The sequence below is a fragment of the Stegostoma tigrinum genome, chromosome 41, assembly GCF_030684315.1.
Source record: "Stegostoma tigrinum isolate sSteTig4 chromosome 41, sSteTig4.hap1, whole genome shotgun sequence".
In the NCBI taxonomy this organism is placed as follows: domain Eukaryota; kingdom Metazoa; phylum Chordata; class Chondrichthyes; order Orectolobiformes; family Stegostomatidae; genus Stegostoma; species Stegostoma tigrinum.
Genome location: NC_081394.1, coordinates 17,189,358 through 17,209,776, shown reverse-complemented (window position 1 = coordinate 17,209,776; position 20,419 = coordinate 17,189,358). Strand labels below are relative to the sequence as shown.

At 46.6% G+C, this 20,419-nt stretch overlaps 1 protein-coding gene across 3 annotated transcripts in view; it reads right to left on the bottom strand.

Annotated features, from left to right (window-relative positions):
* Window positions 1-173: 173 nt before the first annotated feature.
* Window positions 174-20,419, bottom strand: part of LOC125448580 (late histone H2B.L4-like) — a 36,938-nt gene continuing 16,692 nt past the window's right edge. The window contains exons 1-2 of one of the 3 annotated variants that reach the window (XR_007246736.1): window positions 7,629-7,808; window positions 174-479 (exon numbers count right to left, since the gene is read on the bottom strand). The gene's annotated coding sequence lies outside the window, so the exon portion shown is untranslated. Of the gene's footprint in view, window positions 480-7,628; window positions 7,809-17,832; window positions 17,852-20,419 lie in introns of those variants that run through there. The other 2 variants (XM_059641308.1, XM_059641311.1) reach the window with 2 other exon arrangements.

The window sequence follows — 20,419 nt, the reverse complement described above, 5'->3', positions numbered from 1 at the left end:
TGTAAAATTGGCTGTTTTCCCGAACCCTTGGGACTTTCCCTGAAATCTGAAGATCCCTTTTGATGAAACTTCTGCAGATTGTCCCTGCCCGGTAGCCTCAGCATCCCCTCCTGCACCCACTGAGCAAGGAAGATCCCATTTCATAGAAGCAAGATACAGAGACAGAACGGAGACAGAGGGCTGACATTTTTTATTGCAAGTGGGTTGGGGAGCATTAGGTAGAGATTGGAATTGGGGCATTGGGCTCTGGAAGAGAGAGAATTGCACATCTACTCCTCCTCGCCCTCCATCTCCCAATTACACCGAGTCAGTCCACATTTTCCCAGGTGGGATCCTGGTCAGGTCCTACTCGCTTCTCCATCAGGGATAACAGCAGTTGGAATTGTCATCACAAAACGCTATCTCTGTTTTATAGCTGGGGGCACAAGTTGTCATGCTGCATGTCCCGCCGACGTATTCACACTCCCAAGTGCTTGCCTCTGAAATTCAGAATCAGACAGAGTTACAAATGACACTGGGACTCGGCAGGGGTAAATGCAGGAAACAGGTCAGCGAAATTTCCCATTGTTTGAGAGAGGGAAAGTTGAGTCTAAATCTGGTGTGTTAAACTAAATCCAGGCAGGGTATGAATGAATCAAGCTAGCACGAGTGAGGCCATTCCTGGAGTATTGTCCATACCATTTTGATCTCCTTATCTGGGGAATGACATTCTGGCTATGGAGGGAATGCAGCAAAGGTTTCCCAGATTGATTCCTGGGAAGGCAGGTCTCACTCATGAAGAGAGACTGGAGCTGTTAGGACACCATTCATGTGAATTTAGAAGAATGAGGAGGGGGATCTCATGGAAACTCATAAAATTCTAACAGGGGAAACACAGGAAGGATGTTACTCATGACCCAGGAGTCCAGAACCATTGTCCAGAGTCTAAGGATAGTGGTTAAATTGTTTAGGACTGAGATAAGGAAAAATATCTTCCCTCAGAGAGTGGGGAGCCTATAGAATTCTCTGCCATAGAAAGCAATTGTGGGCAAAACACAGAATATTTTTGAGAATGAATTAAATATGGGGCTAAAGGAAGAGAGGTGGGAACAGGTGGCTGAGTTGGATGGTAAGCGATTATCAGATTGAATGGGAGAGCAGGATCAAGGGGCCAATTGGCCTATTCCGGATGTGATTGTCTCTGTTTCTGCAGGGCAGAGATATAGCAATGGACCAGCAGGAGTCTGCTGACCACCTCTCACTTAAACTCAGGAGCAGCAAGGCTTGGTAGGTCTTTGAAAATATTGAGTGACTCTAAACTCACCCTTTATCACCCGAGGTGTAGAGTTTAAGGCCAGTGGAGGGTAAGGCCAGAATGGTTTAAACCATCGGTTAGGTCGCACAGAGGATTATTGCATGCTGTCCCAGAACCCACATTATTCGGAGGAATGTGATAGCAGTGGCAGAGAGAGTGCAGAGGGAGAGTTTGGACAGATTGGGCTTACCTTTCTCAAAGCATTGGAAATTGAGACAGGCACACAATGGAGAGGTATAAGGCAGCACGGTGGCTCAGTGGTTAGCACTGCAGCCTCACAGCACCAGGGACCCGGGTTCGATTCCAGCCTGGGCGACTGTCTGTGCGGAGTTTGCACATTCTTCCCGTGTCTGTGTGGGTTCCCTCCGGGTACTCCGGTTTCCTCCCACAGTCCAAAGATGTGCAGGCTGGGTGGATTGGCCATACTATATTGCCCGTAGTGTTCAGGGGTGTGTGGGTGATAGGGGGGTGGGTGGGATGCTTCAGGGGCGGTGTGGATTTGTTGGGCCGAAGGGCCTGTTTCCACACTGTAGAGAATCTAATCTAATAAATATAAAATTGTGAGAGGCCTAAATAGAGCAGACAGAAATAAACCTTCCCTCCACCTCCCCAATGGATAGAACACTAACCAGGGGGCTGTAGATTTGAGGTGAGGGGCAGGAGGTTTAGATGGGAATGTGAGAAAAAATGTTCCTACCCAGAGTGTGGTGGCAAATCTGGAACTCGCTGCCTGTGAGGGTAGGAAAGACAGAGACCCTCATCACATTGAAGAAGGGTTTAGATACACATTTGCAATGTCATGGCTGTGAGCCAAGTGCTGGAAAGTGGGATTAGAGAATAGTGAGGTGGCTGATATTGACTGGTACAGACTTGATGGGCCGAATAACCTCTTTTTTGCTGTGGGTCTTTTTCTGACACACAACAAAACACACACTCACACACACATTCTCTCTCACACACACATTCTCTCTCACACACACATTCTCTCTCACAACCAAATTCTCTCACACACACATTCTCAGACTCAAAACACTCAAACACACTTATACTGTCTCATACATGCACTCGATTTCTCTCACTTAAACACTGACACAAACTCACTCACAGTCACAGACTCACTCTTTCACATTCTCAAACATATAAACACATGCTGTCTCTCTCTCTATCTCACACACACACACTCATTCACTCACATGGGCATGCACACGCACAGACACACACTGACATGCACAAAAAATGCAGACATATATGGACACACACAGAATCACATGCTACCATCCCAAAATATACACACACAGAAACATATACACACACAAACAGTGACACACACCCACTGACAAACATAAATATGATTTGGAGGTGCCGGTGTTAGACTGGGGTGGACAAGGTCAGAAATCATACAACACCAGGTTTATTTGAAAACACAAGCTTTCAGAGCCTTACTCCTCCTTTAGGTGTTAGTGAAAGAGGTATCAGACAGAATTAAAAAGTAAATATCGCAGGGTCCCACCACTAATGTGGGTGTATTACACAAACTTACGATGCTGTTAAATCTTTAATCAGCGAAAAGGTTTTAATTGATTAATATGCATATGTAAATTCCTTAATGCCTTCTAAATCACTGCACTGAGAGAACTAAAGGTTTTATCATGTGTAAAGAGGAGGTGTCATTTTGGGACAGACAATGCATGCTAGATGTGAGTCTTTGTTTAGAATCTGTGTTTTGGTTTGGCGTCAGACTGGTTTTATTTTGGAAGTAGGAATTTATAAAACGCCATATTGGTTGACTGTCTACAAACTGTGTACATTTTGAACAAAATAGAATGTATTTGCAAATATTCACCCCATAAATTCACACGTGTGTGTGTGTGTGTGTGTGTGTGTGTGTATGAGAAAGTGTGTGCATGTGCTTGCACACATGTTTGCACACGCGCAAGAGAGTGTGTGTGTGTGTGTGTGTGTGTGTGTGTGTGTGTGTGTGTGCTTGGAGACAGTGTGAGTGTGAGTGAGAGAGTGTAGAGTGTGGTGGGGCCACCTGTAGTGCAACAGGAACCCAATATCCCAGTTGAGGCTGTTCTCGTGGGGGCCAAACTTCATTCTGTGTTGTTGTGGATCCCAAAGTCCATCTTGGAGGATGTGTATCAGAAGATCAAGGCCAAATGTCTTTGACCGCTTAAGAGTTCCAGACTGGGAGGGAATATCCCTGTCTGGTGATTGTTGCGTAGTGTCCATTCATCTGTTGCTGTAGTGTCTGCATGGTTTTGCCAATATGCCATGCCTCAGGGCATTCATGCCTGTATGAGATAGATAACGTTGGCTGAGTGACATGAGTACCTGCTGTGAACGTGGTGGTGTTGCCAAGTGTGACGAATGTGTCCATGTGTCCATGTCGAAGATCTGACATGTCTTTCAGGGCTTACCATGACAGGGTTGGATAGTGTTTTGGTTCATGTAGTCCTGAAGGCTGGGTAGTTTGCTACGAACAATTGTCTGATTAAAGTTTGACAGTTGTTTCAAGGTGAGTAGTGGAGGCATTGTGAAGTCTTTGGCGAGGTGCTCATGGTCAGCAATAATGTGCTGAAGGCTACAAAAACATGGCATGGTTTCTCTGCTCCCAGGAAGTACTGCACAATGAAGGGTTTCCCTATCAGTCATATCCTGTATCTGTCTTCTGAGGAGGTCATTACAGTTTCTTGCTATGGCACATCCGAATCGATTATTGATGAGTTGAACATTGTATCTCGTTCTCATGAGGACGTCCTTCAACACCTTCAGGTGTTCATTGCATTCCTCTTCATCCAAACAGATTGGGTGTATTGATAGGGCTTGTCCGTAGGAAATGGCTGTTTTAATATGTTTAGGGTCAAAGCTAGAGAAGTGCAGCATCATAAGGTTATCCATATGCCTGCGGTAGAGTGAGGTATAGAGGTGTCTGTCCCTGATGAGGATGCATGTGTCCAAGAGTGAGGTTGATTGTAAAGAGTAGTCCATGGTAAGTCTCGTGGTTGGGTGGAACTTGTTGGTAATGCGATGTAGTTATGTCAGCCATTCCTCAGCATGAGTTCAAAGGAAGAAAATATCATTAATGACTCTGTCTCTGGTGTATAGCATTGGTTGGAGATTCTGTGCAGCAAAGAAGTCTTGTTCGAACCTGTGCATGAAAATGTTGGCATGTTGGGGAGCACATGTGTTTCCTCCTAGATGATCCGTGTGTCTGGATGAAGAAGTGGCTGCCGAAGGTGAAGATGCCATGGTCAAGAATGAAGCGGATGTGTTGTCAGATGGCATCTGGAAATTGGCTGTTGGTGTTATTGAGTACTGCGGCTATTGCAGCGATGCTGTCATCATGGGGGATGCTGTCGAAGAGTGCGAAAGCCTCCATTATGATGAGGAATTTTCTTGGTTTGATTGGTCTGTGGGTGCCAAGTTTCTGTAAGAAATCTGCAGTGTCGTGACAGAAGCTGGGATTCCCTGTATAATGTAGATGCCCTTGACATAGCCAGAGAGGTTCTCACACAGGGTCCCATTGCCTGATATGATGGGACGTTCTGATGTGTTGGCTTTGTTTTATTTTGAAAGTAGGAATTTATATGTGGGAATTGTGTGGAATGAGAGTTCTTATGGTACTCTGAAAACTGGATCAAAAGTCTTGGCCAGTCTGCACAGTTGCTGGGTGGGTCCTTTGGTCAGATCGGTAGGTAGTTGTCTGTATTGTTCCTGGCTGTTCAGCTGTTGGCACACTCCCCTGGCAGTCGCTTGTTCTGTTCTGTATGAAGTTGGCTCTTCCTTTGTCATCAAACCAGCAGAAAATGTTGTGATTGGTCTTGAGAACATGAATAACATTGTGTTGTGCCTGGGTGATGTTTTGTGCTACCTTGTCACATGGTGAATCTGGCATTCATGCTTTCTCTGATTGATTGAACATTCCCGTCAAGCCCTGGGCAATGGCCCTCTAGAGGGGTTCGATGTGAATCCTTCTTTTCCCGCTCCCCAGTAGATGTCTCTATGACTGATCCTTTCTGTCAGTTGTCTCAGTGGGCTAGCTGCTGACATCTTAGAAGAAATCCTGGAGTCTCATTCGTCTGATGAATTCCTCTGTTTCTTCCATGGGGCCGATGGCGTCCATGTTGGTGTTGGGGCAGAAATTGGGTCTTTGGCTGAGGATTTCGATCTCATCCGGTTGAAGGGTGTTAGCCCACTGGATGACCTCTGCTGCTGTACTTTTCTAACTTCCACTCTAAACAGATTAAAACAGCCCTACAGAAACTCTTCGGATAAGGAGGAATGAGACAGACACCTGAGGGTGTTGAAGGACATCCCCATAGGAACAGGATACAATGCTCAACTCATTGATCACCAGTTCTGATATGCCAGAGTGAAAAACTGTAATGGCCATCTCAAAAGACAGACATGGGATACATCCAATAGGGTATCCTCCGTTGTCCAGTACTTTCGGGGAGTGGAGAAACTGCACTATGTTCTTTGCAGTCTTCAGCACATTGTTGATGACAATGAGCACTTCGCCAAGATCTTCCCCACGCCCCCACTTCTCACCTTCAAACAAGGACCAAATCTTAAGTAGACCATTGATCGCAGCAAACTACCCAGCCTTCCAGATAATGTCAACCACACTATCGAACCCTGTCATGGTAAACTCTGCAAGACATGTCAGATCTTTGACATGGGCAATACTATCACACGTGGGAACACCACCCACCACATACACGGCAGGTGCTCATGTGACTTGGCCAACATTGACTATCCATTACACTGTAGGTAAGGATACCCTGAAGCATGGTATTTCTGGAGAGATTATGCAGTCACTATGACAATGGATGGATATTACGCAACAATTGCCACACAGGGATGTTCGCTCCCAGTGGGGGAAAAGCATTTTAGTGGTCAAGGACATTCAGCCTTTGATTTTCAGGTAAATGTCCTCCAAAGTGGACATCAATATACACAACAATGCAGAGTCACTGAGCAGGGGCTGATAGCCAAGATCAGTACCCATGAGGACAGCTTCAACAGGATCTTGGGTTTGTGTCACACTACAGGTGATCCACCACACTGTACACTCACACACACGCATATACATACCCACAAATCCTCTCTCATACACACACTGTCTCTCAAACACATGCATACTCTCTCTCTCTTTCTTCACCCCTCTCACACACCATGCATGCTCCACACACATGCAAATACACTCACAGACATGTGAATCTGTTGGATGAATTTGTATTTGCAGATACAGTCGATTTTGTTCAAAAAGCACAATTTATTGACAGTCAGACAATGTTGCATTTTGTAAATTTCTATTTTATAAACAAAAATCCATCTGACTCCAAACCAAAAACACAAAATAATTCTAAGCAAGGCCTCACATGCATTTTGTGACTTTTGATATCTTACTTTTCAATTCTTTGGCTGAGACTACTTCTTCTTCAGGTGTTAGTGAGAGAGGCAAAGTTCTCAAAGCTTGTGTTTTCAAATAAACCTGTTGAACTATAACCTGGTGTTATGTCATTTCTAACATTTATACACACAGATAAGATCAACAATTGCAGAAACTAGTGCAGACAGGCAGAAGTGCTTAAAGGCACTCAAAACTGGCAGTAATGATGGAGAACAAGCAATACCAACCCACTCCCTGTAAAATTACTCCACACACACACACACACACACAGACACAAACTCACACACATACCCGCACCTACTCAACCATACGCATGGACACACATATATGCATGGATATGCATATGTACAGTGACATGTACAGGGACACACACACACACACACACACTGTCAACAGTGATCGGAAGCTGGAACTGTCCAAACTGGCCCCTCCCTGACCGTGGGGAAGCAGAGTTATGGTAATATCACTGGGTTTATAATCCACAGACACCACTCCTTACCCACTCTCGCCCCTATGGGAGGTGGGTCTGAATCCCACCCCATGGGACTCAGAGTGAAAAATGAACTCTGTAAAAAACTTTTACTGAGGGGATTAGAGGTGAATTTAAACACAACTGCCACCGATTGTGAGTCAAATATTCGCTCGTGGGGTGAGGGGGGAAACGGAAACGGAAACCTTGAATCACTTCCCCGTGACACCAGACCCTCTCAGTGACTCAGAACTGACCCTCTGAGGCAACTGGGGATGGGACAATCGAGACCTGGAGCCGACCAGCTAGTAGGGTGGGGAGGGGGGGAAGGTTCTGGGTACATCTTGCCCTCCCTTTCCCCAGAAAAAGGTGGCAAGCCAGTTTTAATATTGTGGGAGGAAGAGGGATAATAAATACAGGATAACCTCGGAACCGTGACTACTCACCCACAGTTTGGGGGACAGCGAGGAACATGAGCAGGAGAGCAAGAGACAGGAATGCCAACTTCATCTTTGTCTCGAGATTTCAGAACAGGAGGCTTGGGGGAGGGGGCACGGAGACTGGGTGGGAATGTCAGGGAGGGTAGGGGCGGGACATCTGTTCCCCTGGGCTGATACTTTGGAATGTAAAGCCTGTCCAATCTTGTGTGTGTATCTCTCTCACTCACACACACACACACGAATTTCGAGAAATGCATTTGGCCAGCATTTATCCCCCAGTGTGATTAAAAAATGATTAAGGGCAGGCTTATCCGGCACTTTGATCCAGCGTCTGAGCTAAGAATCTTTATCACTGGAAGATCTTGAGATTGTTAGCAGAATTTGGAAGATCATCAGTGGAGCTAAGCTGCTATTGGTGGATATTTATGCTGGCTTCGGCCTAGTGCCAATTTAGTGACCAGCCAACCAGAGCTATGGCACAATACAGGCAGAGCGATAGTGAAGAAAGTGGGGGAGGAATCGCCAGTCAATCGGACCTTTCTCGTGAAGAGAGACCTCCTGCAGCAGATATGTTCTGCGGGAGGATTTCACCACCAGAGGGTACTTTGACCTAACCATTTGGAGAGTGAAACAATGCAAGCATCTCCTGAAGGTATTTGAGGAGGAAAGAGGTAAGAGTTGCTCTCTGTCCTGGCTATGGCCCCATTGTTCATTGTCCCTGCACAGAGGAGCCAAGTTGTTACATTCCAGACAGCCATACCCCATGTACTGGCAGATGTCCTGATGTTCCTGGGAAGATACGTACAGTTAGAAGAAGGCAACACCAATGTAGTGGACCCCCTCAGAATATAGACCAGCAGGTGGCAGGTCAAGGTGACCCTGGAGGTGGGTGTCAGAGAGCGCATCCTCCACCAGCATCCAGCTTTGCGATCTGAGGGAAGCTGAGGTTACCTGATGTAGACGGGGCAGTTGAGAGTGTGCCGAACCTGTGAACTGCAAACAGGAAAGGCCACCCGACTAAGGACTGCAAGGAGTCCCAGAGCTGCAAACTGCGTGGGGAAACAGGCGACCTGTACGAGGCGTCCCTAAGAAAAGCAGGATGTGTGTTGGGGGTGCACATACACTCAGATAGCAAGAAGTGGCAATGCCAGTCCCAAAGGACAGGAAAGAAAAGTCCAGCAAGAAAACTGTAAAAAGGGGCACCTAGAAGGAAGGGACAGGCCAGAGAGGAGGAAAAGCTAGACAGCACAGAGGCACAGCAACCAACCAAACCTCCAGCTGAACAGCCAGAGTCAGTGGAGGAGCAGGAGATGAGGGAGTGGACACCGGTGAGAAACAACTGGAAAAGGAAAACACCACAGGGCCACAGCAAAATGGAAAGAGGCAGCTGCACAATGGACACACCAGACGCTTCTCTGATGATGATATGCAGAGGGATGGCCACCAACAGAAAAACAGGCACAGCACCATGGGAGAGAAGGAGGGGGGCACTGCCCAACCCAGAAACGCTGGACTTTCCGAGCCCAACCTCACAACCTTTGGGAATCAGGGGGTGTCCACTGCACCACAGCTCTGGGCAGCTGGGAGCAGCAACACTCCGAATCAGGAGTAGAGCATGACAGCCCCTCTGTCAAACTCAGAACCCAATCCCTCCCCACCCCCCACCCCGGTTTTGTTCTCACCTCCATATCACTTGAGCAGGACAAACCCCACCCCACCAAAGGGTTGGCTAGGACAGACAACTCAGTGCTGAGTATATCCACCAGCTCAGCCACACCGCAGAGATGCAGGGAGCCACCCAGTGATGAGACTGTGTGTGAACAGACATTGCGTCCTCAGATAATTCTATAAAATCTCGTAATCAGTGTTCAAATTGCCGAGCGTGGCATTAAATCTACCGTGCGATGTGCTTTCCATTGGCTTAGCAGGTCAATGTCAAAACAGAGCTCCTGTTTCTGCAAGAGTGTGAGATACTGCAGATCAGGACTACAGAGCATATGCACATGGGCCTTCGGTTTTGGTCAGGGAAAATGATAGCCATTCCTGCAGCCTGCATATTCTGCTGTGAGGAGGCAGTTTCACCACCTCCAAAAGAGGTGGGTGGGCAGGCATGTCCTTGTAGCAGACATTACGTGCAGAAACTTTCCCCAAGGCTAATTAATGTGTGTTCCCCAGTGATGAGGAGTGAGCGGCTGGCCATTCTACAGCTGCCACCCCTGCGGGCAACATCCAGGCTGGAGACTTCAACTGATCATTGGTGCAGATGGGAAATCCGGAGAAGCTGACTACAAACCGGTCACCACATTCCTGATGGAAACAATTGAAGTCACTAAGCTGCACGACGTCTCAGCACCCCTTCAGCATAGACACACCTGGTCACAGTCAGACAGGTAGATTTCCTTCAAGGGTAGATTTCCTGCTCATTCTCAGTCAAATCCAGCTGGCATTCTTCTTTGACTACTGCCTCCCGCTGGCCGACTGTCGCCAACTGGACGAACAGCTGGCTGGCAAGGGAACATGGAAGCTGAATGGGAAACATTTGACCCCAGAAAACAATGAGGAGCTCAAAAGGGATAACACAGATTGGAGAACCATGAAGCCCCACTTTGAGTCTCGCTGTGGCTCATGGTAAACAGTCAAGGGAACATCAATAGGTTTTTCATCCTTAAAGGAATTCCGAATGTGCGTGTGCGAGAGAGAAAGAGAGAGAGATGGAGAAAACTATCCAAACTCCAAAAAAGCCATTCAGAACCCACTCCTGCTGCAGATGATGGTGGGGGGGTGAGGGTGGGGGTGGGGGTGTGTGCATCCAAGATAACCTTCCGGTTCAGGGTCCGCACCGTGTAGCCAGGTGAGACATGCTTGCATTCCTTCTTCCAGAAGGTTCATAGGGACAGCTCTGTGCTCAGCAGCCTGAAGGAAGAAGATGGCTCAGTAACATCATTTCAGTCTGACATCCTGAGGGTCAGTAAATCATGTTACACCAGACTGTACAACATAAAGCCCACAGACAGTGCAGGCTCCCAGTTGTTCCTGTCCTCTATCACGGAGTTCTTAGTCGACAGCACACTAGAGAGGCTGGACCAGCTGTTCTCCCTGGATGAGCTGACCAAGGAGCTCGACTCCTTAGAAAAGAATAAAACTCCTGGAAGTGGCGGCTTAACAGCCGAGTTGTAATCAGCTCAGTGGGATTTGACTGGTTGGGACCTGCTGAAGCTGTACGACAGTACGTTTCTGACAGGTGCCATGTATGAATCCACACGGAAAGGTATCATCACCCTCATCTACAAACCAAAGGGAGAGGGAGAAAATTAGAATTTGGCAGCCAATATCATTGCTGAATGCAGACTAAAAAATTCTGTGCAAGGGTCAGGTCTGCTCTGAGATCAGTGATCCACCCTGGCCAAACCTGTGCTGTACTAGGCAGGATGATCTTTGAGCATCCCGTGCTCCTCAGGGATACAGTCACCTATGTTCAGCACAGAGGTGTGGATGCCTGCATCATTAGCCTTTGGAGAAAGGCCTTTGACAGGACATTGCACACATACAAGTGGAATGTGCTGTCCAAAATGGGCTTTGGGGAGGCAGTCTGCAATTGGATTCTCACATCGTGGTTAGCACAGTCTCAATTAATGGGTGAGAATCAGAAAGGCTCCCGATCAGATCTGGAGTCAGGTAGGGCAGCCCACTCTCTCCTGCCTTGTTTGTGTGATGTATTGAACCCTTTGCTGAGGCCATCAGGAAGTATGTGAGCCTGAGAGGGGTGACTATTCCAGGCAGTGGAGGCCTGCGGAACAAAGCCTCTCTGTACATAAATGGCATCACTGTTTTCTGCTCTGATCCACTGGTCGTGCACAGACTCATGAGCATCTGCGACCGGATTGGACTTGGGGGTCAAGGTAAAACAAGGCAAGAACATGTTCTTTTGGAAATGGGCCAATCGACCTTTTATCGCCTTCACTGCAAGGACAGATTCCCTGATGGTGCTGGGAATATGGTTCAGAGGGGTCGTGGCATGCTCAAAATCTTAGGAGCAGCACATCGCCAAAGTAAAGCAGAAGTAAAGCAGTCTTTTGGAAATGCCACTCCCTTTCTGTCAGGTGTGAGGCACTCTCTCTGTTGGTGTATCACACAGGTCTGGCCCGTTCCCCGAAACTCCACTGTTTCAGTCACCTGATCCATCTACTTCCTCAGGAAGCCTAAGATAGACCAGCTCTGCAGGGACTCCATGTACAAAACTCCTGATAAAGGTGGGATGAGGGCGAGAACGTACCCACCATTCCCCTCATCTTGACGGCTACCTTTGTGTGCAGCTGCATAAGCTGTGCATAGGCCCTCAGTACGGAAACACAAAGTGTCACTACACACTGAGGTTCTACCTGTTGCTGGTGTTGCAGAGGATGGGACTGGCCTAACTGCCGCAGAATGCTCCAAGTATTTGGACTGTTCTGTATCACCTCAGCAGCAAATCAGAGGGTGGCTGAGAGTTATCACAGCAGCATTCTGGAAGACATTGCCACAGTCATCATGACTATACTGCAGGTCAGTCAAAACCTGGTGATCAAGTTACGGCTAAATGTGTAACACTGCATTAGTATTTCTCACTGATTTGCCTCCCCTGACAAAAAAAATAATAATGGGGTGGGGGGGGTGGTTAAAATTGTATCAGTGCTAATGGGAACTGCAGATGCTGGAGAATCCAAGATAACAAAGTGTGGAGCTGGATGAACACAGCAGGCCAAGCCGCATCACAGGATCACAAAAAACTGACGTTTCAGGCCTAGACCCTTCATCAGATGATCGAATAATAATGGGGTGGGGGGGTGTTTCTGTGAGCAAGGTGTACAAGGGAGCAGCCATTAAGAGAGTAGGCCAGTGATAGATTGGTAATACTAAGGCCTTTGCTCAAGTGGTATTGGTGTGAGGAGACTGAGGACAAGTACAGATAAGGGTTCTTAAGCTCTACTTTCATTCTGTCTCAACTGAAGGCAGTTAGGGCAGTAGTATGCTCCTCTTGCAGGATGTGGGAGATAAAGAAGATTTCCAGTTTCCATGGTGGCTACACCTGCAAGAAGTGCACCTGGCTATACCTCCTGACAGACTGCATTAGGTTAAGGGAGCTGGAACTGGATGCACTCAAGATCATCCAGGATGCAAAGAACCTCATTGATAACAGCAATAGTGAAATGGTCAGTCCTAAAGTGTAGGCTGCAGGGAGCTGGGTGATCACCAGAAGAGATAAGGGGGGAAGGCAGATTGTGCGTGGTTCTCCTGTGGCCATTTCCCTCAATAACAGATAGACTGCTTTGGATGCTGTTAGGGGCTAGCAGCAGTCAGGTCAGTGGCACTATGACCGACTCTGAGGCTCAGAGGGAAAGGGTGAAGTTAGACAGATCTATAATGATAGGAGACTTATTTGTGAGGGTGACAGGCTGATTTGTGAGGCTGCAGAAGAGACACCAGGATGTTGTGGTGTCTCCTGGGTGCCAGGGTCAAGTATTTCTCTGAGCAGTTGCAGAACATTCTGAAGGGGGAGGGTGAAGAGTAGAGGTCATTGTGCACATCAGTACAAATGACACAGGTTGACAAAGGGATGGGGTCCTCTGAAATGAGTATAGGGAGTTCAGTAAGAAGTTAAAAAGCAGGACTTCAGGGGTAGTGATCTCCAGATTACTCCCAGTGGCACCTGCCAGTGAGGATAGAAATAGAAAGGTAAGCCAGATGAATGCATGGCTGAGGAGCTGGTGTAGGGAGCAGGATTTTCAGATCTTGGATCATTGGAATCTGTTTTGAGGTAGAAGTGACCTGTACAAGAGGGAAGATTGCACTTGAACAGGAGGGGGTCCAATATTCTCAAGGGGAGATTTGCTAGTGTTACCTGGGAGGGTTTTCACCCAGTCATTGGGAAGAGACTCTGAATAAGAGAAGGGCCATTGAGAATTCAGGGGAAAATACATTAGCCATTGTGACCAAGTTCACTATTCAGGATAGATAGGGCCAAAGTAAAGGGAGGGGAAAAGACTTCTGGTTTAAAGTGCATTTATTTCAACTCACAAAGCCTGACTGAAAGGCGGACGAGCTCAGAGGATGGATTGTCATTGGGGACTGGGATATTCTAGCCATAACAGAAACATGGGTGAGACATGGGTGAGAAACCGGGCAGGACTACAGGTCAATGTTCTAGGATACAGAAGCTACAGATATGACAGAAGTACAAGTAAACAAGGAGGGGAATTGTCCTTTTGTTTTCAAAAGGGAGGATGTAACAACAGTCCTTAGATAGGATATTCTTAAGGGATCATCAAATGAGGCCACATGGTTAGAACCTCTGAAAGAAGAACAGAATAGTCGCTCTGTTGAGACTATATGTAGACCTCCAAATAGCCAGTGGGTACTGGAGGAGCAGATGTATGGAGAGTTTGCAGATACCTGAAGGAATACCAGAATTGTGTCAGTTGGAGATTTTAATTTCCGCCATATTGACAGGGCCATGCAGAGTGTAAAAGAGTAGAATTTGTCAAATGTGTCCAGGTAGTTTTCAAAATCAGTATGTATAGGGCCCTACTTGAGAGGCAGCAAGACTGGACCTTCTCTTAGGAAATGAGGTCAGGCAAGTGACTGAAGTGTCAGTCGGACAACACTTTGGGTCCAGTGACCATAACTCTCTTAGTTTTAACATAGTTAATGGAAAAAGATAGGGTTGGTCCATCGGTTAAGGTGCTAAACTGGAGTAGGGCCAATATTGGGACCATTAAGCAGCATCACCATTAGTGGATGCTGATTGGGTGAGTCTGTTTGAAGGAAAAGGAACGTCTGACATGGGAGGCTTTTAAAACTGCGATATCAAAAGTCCAGGGACAGTATATCCCTGTTAGGGTGAAGGGAAAAGCTGGCAGTCTTAGGGATCATGGCTGATGAGCGATATTGAGGATCTGGTGAGGAAAAAGAAGAAGGCACATATTAGGTTAAAACTGACAGGCTCAAGTGAATCCCTAGATGACTATAAAAAGTGTTGGTGCACATTCCAAATGCAGACAAGGTTAAAGGTAATCCCAAGAGGTCTTGAGTATTTGTTATATTAACAGTAAAAGCTTGACTAGGGAGAATAAGTTCCCTTAAAGATCAGCATGGCTATCTGTGTGTGGAGTCATAGGAGCTGGGGGTGATTTTTACTGAGGAGAGAACTATGGGTGGTACAGAAATAATGGAAACCAATGGGGATGTTTTGGACTGCATACACATTACCAGAGAGGAGGCGTCTGCAGCCTTAAAGCACATTGACGTCGATCAATCCCTTGGGTCTGATCAAGTCCATCCTAGAACACTGTGGGAGGCGAGGGAAGAAATTGCAGAGGCCATTGTAGAGAAGTTCCAGAAGAGTGGAAGTTGGCTAATGTTGTTTCATTAGAAAGGTAGCAAAGGCAATCCAGAGAGCTACAGGCCAGTGAGCCTGATATCAGTGGTAGGCAAGCTATTGGAGAGGATACTGAGGGACAGGATCAATCAACATTTGGATAGTCAAGGTCTGATAAAGTCAGAATGGATTTGTGTGCAGGAAGTCATGTCTGACAAATCTTTTAAACTTTTGGAAGAGGTAACCAAGAGGATAGATGAGGGTAGGGCAGTGGATGTTGTCTGCATGGACTTCAGTAACGCCTTCAGTAACAACAGGCAAATCATGAAGGTTAGGTCACATACGATCTAGGGAGAGCGAGCTAACTGGATTCAAAAATGGCTCAACGGTAGGAAGCAAAGGGTAATGGTTGAAGGTTGTTTCTTGGACTGGAGGCTTATGACTAGTAGAGTGCCACAGGTGTTGGTGCTGGGACCATTATTATTTGTTATTTACATAAATGACCTGATTGTGAATGTACAAGGCATGATTAGTAAGTTTGTGGATGATGCAAAATTAAAAGGTATCATTGAGAGTGAAGAAGTTTATCAAAAATTACAGATGTATATTGATCAGGTGAGGAAGTGCATAGAGGACGGGCGAATGCAATTCAATACAGATAAGAGTGAGGTGTTGCATTTTGAAAAATTAAATCAAGGTAGGACTTATATAGTAAATGGTAAGGTGCTGAGGAGTTTTGTGGAACCGAGGAACCTAGGAGTACAAGTACATAGTTCGTTGAAAGCAGCATCACATGTGGACAGACTGGTGAAAAAGGCATTTAGCATTCTGGCCTTCAGCGGTCGAGGCATGGAGTGTAGGAGTTGGGATGTTATGTTACAGTTGGTGTATAAGTCATTGGTGAGGCTGCTGAAGTATTGTGTACAGTTTTAGTCACCCTGTTACAGGAAAGACATAATTAAACTGGAAGATTTACGAGGATCAGAGATAATAGGAACTGCAGATGCTGGAGAATCCGAGACAACAAAGTGTGGAGCTGGATGAACACTGCAGGCCAAGCAGCATCTTAGGATCACAAAAGCTGATGTTTTGGGCCAAGACCCTTCATCAGATGTTGCCATGACTAGAAGAACTGAGTTAAAGGGAGAGGTTGACCAGGATAGGACTTTATTCCTTGGAACATAGGAGAATGAGGGGTGACCATATTGAGGTGTATAAAATCAAGATGGACATAGATAGGATGAATGCATATTTTGTTCTTCCCAGGGGTGGGGAATTGAAAACGAGAGGGTGTAGGTTTCAGGTGAGAGGGGAAAGATTTAAGAATGACCTAAGGGGCAACTTCCTGATGCAGAGAGTCGTGCATATATGAAATGGGCTGCCAGAGAAAGTGGTTGAGACAGGTACAATAGCAACATTTAAAAATTATTTGGATAAGTACATGGCTGTGAAGGGTTTAGAGGGATCAGGACCAAATGTAGGCAATTGGTACTAGCTGAGTGGGCACCAGTCAGTATGGACCAGTTTGGGCCAAAGGACCTGTTTTCATGCTGTGACTCTATGACCCATCATTCATTGGTAAATTTGCAAACAAAATACTTTTGACTACAAGTCCACCAGGAAGTGGTCAGTGCATGGAATCCTCAAGACCCTGAGGGAAAATGAGAGGGTGAATCCTGTGCGTGGTTTCCTGAGCAGACTGTCAATGTCATTTCGCAGAATGCCTCATCACCAGAACTTTTCAACAAGCACCAAGATATCACTTGGCTGGTGGTGCAAAGGGCACTACCAGTGAGATCCTGTACATATGCCCAGTCAGCCTGTGCCACTGCATGCTACCATTGAAGTGGCTGTGGGGTTGTTGAGGCTATAACACATCTTCTGGTATGTGCCTTTCTAAATGAAATCTGGAAGGAGGTGAAGTGGTTTGTGTCAAGGTTTGTCCTGAGCAGTTCTGTGATGCGGTAGTCTGTGTTATACAGTCTGTTCCCTGGGATGCATACTGAGACAAACATCAATGACACCTGGAGGATTATCAGCTCGGTGAAAGATGCTCTTTGGTGTGCTCAGAACTTATCTTCCAGAACATGGACTTAAGCCAACTGAGTGCTGCAGACTGGCACATTCCAAGGTCCAGGACTATGAGCTATAAAGACTGGGGCAGCTGCTGCCAAGTCACAGTGGGGAAAGACCACTGTCTGAGGTCTTCCTGCTCAAGGTAAATGGGGTCCATTCAGTTATCGGACCCTCTTAGTGTGTCAAATACATACAAATATTAGTATTGTACGGGTAAGAGAAGTCTTTGTTTTTTTTTGGATAAAGTTAAAGTCCAACGTTTTGTTTATTAACTTGATATGCAACTGTACAGAACCAAACTGATTTTGTGAAAAAGTATATATACAAAGATTGTTTTTATGAACAAAGTGTGTTTTCAAAATTTTTAAAAAATGTAAGGAAGTGGTCCGAGTTCCTGAACAGAAGCAGAGAATGCATCTCTCCTGATCTCGTTTACTGTCCCCATGGTGATTGATTTCAAAACCAGGTCAGAAGTCATACAACACCAGGTTATAGTTCAACAGAGTCATAGAGTCCTACAGCATGGAAATAGGCCGTTTGGCCCAAACTGGTTTGTGCCGACCATCCATACTAATCACATTTTTCTGCACTTGGCCCATACCCTTCTATACCTTTCCTATCCATGTATTTGTCCAAATGTGTTTTAAATGTTGTTAATGTACCCGCCTCAACCACTTCTGCTGTCAGCTCATTCCATATGCGTACCACCCTCTGTGTAAGAACAAAGTCCCTCAAGTTCCCATGTATTCTTTTCCCTCTTACCTTAAACTGATGCCGTCTAGTCCTTGATTCCCTCGTCCTGGGGGGGAAAAAAACAGTGCATTCACCCTACCTGTGCCTCTCATTATCTTATACACTTCCACAACAACCCCCCCCCTCAGCCTTGTACGCTCGAAAGAGTAAAGTCCAAGCTTGTCCAATCTCTCCCTATAACTCAGTCCCTTGAGTCCTTGCAACAGGTTTATTTGAAACCCCAAGCTTTGGAACACTGCTCCTTCGTCAGATGGAGTGATGAGAAGAACACAGGCACATAACTAATAAGCGGAGAGTTCTAAAGATCTTACGAAGGGAGTGAGTGGAGTGTTGACAGGTTGATTAATAAGTCTCTGCAGGTGATCAAAAATGTCAGACAGTGTGAGCAAAGTATCAACAGGTGAATAGCAAGTGAAGGGAAAACTTATAATCTGATTAATTGAGGCAGAGAGATAATTATTTAAAAAATTAAAAATAAGGTGGTGCTGGAAACAAACCAAATGGCTGTCCATCTTCACCATGGCTGTCCACTCCCTATATACTTGCATTCCTCACGCAGATGGCCTAAAGGCCCTCTGCTTCTTCCTTCCCCACAAACCCGACCAGTTCCCCCTCCAATGACACCCTTGTCCGCTTAGCTGAACTCCTCTCCACCCTTAAGAGCTTCTCTTTCAATTCCTCCCACTTCCTACAGACAAAAGGGGTGGCCATGGGTACCCATATGTGCCCAAGCTTCTTTGTAGGATATGCAGAACATTCCCTCTTCTGAAGCCACACTGGCCCTATCTCCCACCTCTTCCTCCTTTATAGTGATGACTGTATCGGCACCGCCTCATGCTCCCACGAGGAGCTCAAACAGTTCATTAACTTCACGAACACCTTCCACCCCAACCCTAAGTCCACCTGGACCATCTCTGATACCTCTCTCTCCTTCCTGGACCTCTCTGTTTCCATCTCTGGCTACCACTTCGAAACTGATATCCATTTCAAGCCTACCGACTCTCACAGCTGCCTAGAATACACCTCTTTTCACCCACCTTCCTGCAAAAATGCCATTCTCTATTTCCAATTCTTTCGCCTTCACTGCATCTGCTCCCAAGATGAGGCATTCCGCTTCCGGACATCTAAGATGTCCTTGTTTTTCTAGGACCGCAACTTCCCCTCCAAGTGGTCAAAAATGCCTTCGACTGCATCTCTCGCGTTTATCACAATTCATCCCTCACACCCCCTTCCCGCAATAACAACCAAAACAGTATCCCCCTCATTCTCATGCACCACCCCACCAACCTCCGGATCCAACGCATCATGCTCCACCACTTCTGCCACCTGAAAACTGACCCCACTACCAAGGACATTTTTCCTTCTCCATCTTTATCTGCCTTCCAGAGGGATCACTCGCTCTGTTACTCTCTTGGTATACTGTATCCGCAGTTCCCGTTGTGGCCTCCTCTACATCAGGAAAACCAAGTGGAGATTTGGAGGCCGCTTTGTGGAACACCTACACTCAGTTCGCAACAAACGACTGCAACTCCCAATTACAAAACCACTTTAACTCCCCCTCCCACTCCTTGGACAACATGTCCATTCTGGGCCTCCTTCAGTGCCACAATGATGCCACCCAAAGGTTGCCGGACAGCACCGCATATTTCGCTTGGGAATCGTGCAGCCCAATGGTATTAATGTGGACTTCACAAGCATCAAAGTCTCCCCACCCCGACCGCATCCCAAAACCAGCCCAGCTCATCCCCGCCTCCCTAACCTGTTTGTCCTTTCTCCCACCTACCCACTCTACTCCACCTCAACCCCCACCCTACTTACCTAGCAGCTTCATCCCCACCTCCTTGACCTGTCTGTCTTCCCTTGACTGTCAAACCCCGCCCTAACTCCCCCACCTCATTCTTTCCCCTTGACCTGTCCGTCCTCCCTGGACTGACCTATCTCCTCCCTAACTCCCCACCTACACTCACCTTTACTGTCTCCATCCCTGCCTCCTTGACCTGTCTGTGTCCTCTCCACCTATGTACTCCTTTATCCATCTACCATCCACCTCACCCTCTCTCTATTTATTTCAGAATCACCTTCCCCTCCCCAATTTCTAAAGAAGAGCCCAGACCCAAAACTTCAGCTCTCCTGCTCCTTTAATGCTGCTTGGCCTGCTGTGTTCATCAGGATCTACTCCTTGTTATCTCAAATGGCTGGAATAGCATGATAACTATCAGAGTCACACGCTGAGGGTCGAACCAAAGCAACAAATAATACAACATTGTACAAACTAATTAAGGTAGAGAGATCATAACAAGTCATCAGTGGACAGAGGACCATGAGCAGGCAGATGAGATTAATTTGGAATGGCATCATGGTCAACACAGTCATGGTGGGCCAAAGGGCCTGTTTCTGTGCTGTACTATTCTATGTCAAAACAGGACACTAAGAAAAATTTTACACATATATAACAGTATGGTGGGGTCACTTGTAGCACAACATGAATCCAAGATCACAGTTGAGGCTACCTACATGGGTACGGAACTTGGCTATCAGTTTCTGCTCAGTGATTCTGCATTGTTGTGTATCCTGAAGGCTGCCTTGGAGGATTCTTACCCAAAGATCAGTGATG